The following is a 2,193-nucleotide window of genomic DNA, read 5'->3' on the forward strand; positions in this document are numbered from 1 at the left end:
ATATATATATATATATATATATATATATTCATATGGATATTTCTGTTTCATTTCCAGTATAACCCCAGCCAATATCGCATCACACAGAAGTTCACAGGAGTTGTGTAAAAGCCCTTTTAGCCTGTTAGGAAGGACAGCGCGTCTTTGCCCCCGCGCTTCTGCCCTCAACCTGACTTTGTTATTAGAAGAGCAAATACCAGAGGCAGCAGTGCAAACACACAGAAATGCCAAATGTCAATCAGCGGGCTCGCCCTGACCTTAGAGGATGAAGAGGTGAGAGAAGATGAGATAGGGGGGAGGACGTTAGCGACCGGGGTACAGAATTCACCCTTAATATTAATTCCCTGGATGGTGCAGAAGGTTACACCTCATTAGCCTGTCGGTCCAAATCTTTTAGTTAGCAAGGCCAGCCGAGTCTTTCAAAGGAAATCAAAATGTGATGAGTCTTGAGAAGCTGTGAGTCTGAACACGGCGCTGCAGCATAGGGACACTGGAGCTGTGTTTGTCCACCACAGATGAAGACAAGAGTCCTGCAGCAGAGTTTTAGACCAACACTGTTTGACAAATGGAAATGTTCTGATTCATGGTTAGAAATTGGAATCAGCATTCCATTAAATGCAAAACTACAAGCGCTATTAATATTATTATGATATAGAGCTCATGTGGTAAAATATTCATAGGTACAACATCACATTTGGAGAAGATCACAGAACACAGCAGGAAGGATTTAACAAATTCAGTTTTTTTATATCCATAAAAGTGATTAAGCCCGGCTCAGAAAAAGAGAGCGAGAAGCACGCCAGATCCCCCTACCCCCACCCCCCAAGAGGCATGGATGAGGAGTTCTCAATTAAGTTCATAAAACTGTGTTTTACAAGTTATTAAATATTTCCAAATCCCTTATGTATGTGTTTACATAAAGTGTTATTGCTGGTTCTCTGTTTATCTTAGCATTTATGTCTTTATGACACTTCCAGTGAGGACATAATTTATACTTTTTATTTTAAGTACAGTTAACACTCTGTTTTGTTGGTAACAAAACAGACCCATTTGGTTAAAGACCTCCCCATGTACTGTGTATGTACTACATCTGATTGTTTTTTCAAACAAAAATGTTTTCTCTTTTTATTTTTCTGCACAGACAAGGAGAAGTTTCTCGCAGTTGTCAAACTTCCATGACTTGGGTGGGCAGGAGACTCTCCTGGCTGAATGGCCCGCAAGAGCTAAGGGATTGGGTTAGAAAATTCCCATTCTTAGATAAAAATCTACCAGGAATTCCCATTTCAGCGTAAAACATCTGCACACAACATAGCATTCTGTTGTCAAAACCAAATACATTGGTTCTTTGGGAGTTCAAATCCATCATTCAGACTGTATGAACATGCCAGATGGGATTTCATGTGAAGAATACTGTATACCGGCCGCTGTAGGAACTTTTTTCAAATTAGCATTTTCCTCTTTCTTCCTCTCACTGTGTTGTTTCTCAGCCCTCACATGTCCTCAAGCCCCGGACCCCCCGCACAAAAACATATGTCCACCTATCCACCTGAGCTGGCTAGGTGTGTGTAGGTACCAGCTGCGTTTAAAAAAAATGCAGTGTTGGTTCAGATAAAGCCGGTGCTCGCGCCCACGTATCCAAAAAAGATATTATTTATATATGCACTACTGTAAGTGCTGTGAGTAGCCATGCACACATGCCACCCTGGGTGTAGACACAAATGCTGGCATTTGCACGCGCACACACATACACGCACATACACCCACACCCACAGACACACACAGCAGATGGCTTGGGGAAGATGCCAGCAGCTTACTGCACCGCTCAGCCCAGTACACAGCATCACCCCAGTGTGAGATGAAAAAGGGAGCAATACTAAGAACCCCCCCAAAAGTATATTTGTAAGAATTATTGTTAAATACTATTTGTGTCTGTGTGTCCTCAACCGTACTATGTCTGTGTATATGTGACCATAGTGTCTATGTGTGAGTGTGTGTGTGTGTGTGTGTGTGTGTGTGTGACTGAAACAACAGCTGGACCAGGAGGAAGCTCAAAACACACGGGAAAGAAACATGCATTGACTCCCTGGAGGGTGTATTTATGGCAATAATGAACAGCAGATCTGCCATGCTGAAAGGACAGAAGCAGGCAATTACAGCTGAACGCCCTTCCAGGTTGTGGCCCAAGGGGGGGGG

At 42.9% G+C, this 2,193-nt stretch overlaps 1 protein-coding gene across 1 annotated transcript in view; it reads right to left on the reverse strand.

Moving 5' to 3' along the window:
* itfg1 (integrin alpha FG-GAP repeat containing 1) overlaps positions 1 to 2,193 on the reverse strand; it is a 28,732-nt gene that overhangs the window by 5,350 nt on the left and 21,189 nt on the right. The gene's annotated exons all lie outside the window — the stretch shown is intronic.

The sequence above is a fragment of the Etheostoma cragini genome, chromosome 1 (genome assembly GCF_013103735.1).
Source record: "Etheostoma cragini isolate CJK2018 chromosome 1, CSU_Ecrag_1.0, whole genome shotgun sequence".
NCBI classification, from domain to species: Eukaryota; Metazoa; Chordata; class Actinopteri; order Perciformes; family Percidae; genus Etheostoma; species Etheostoma cragini.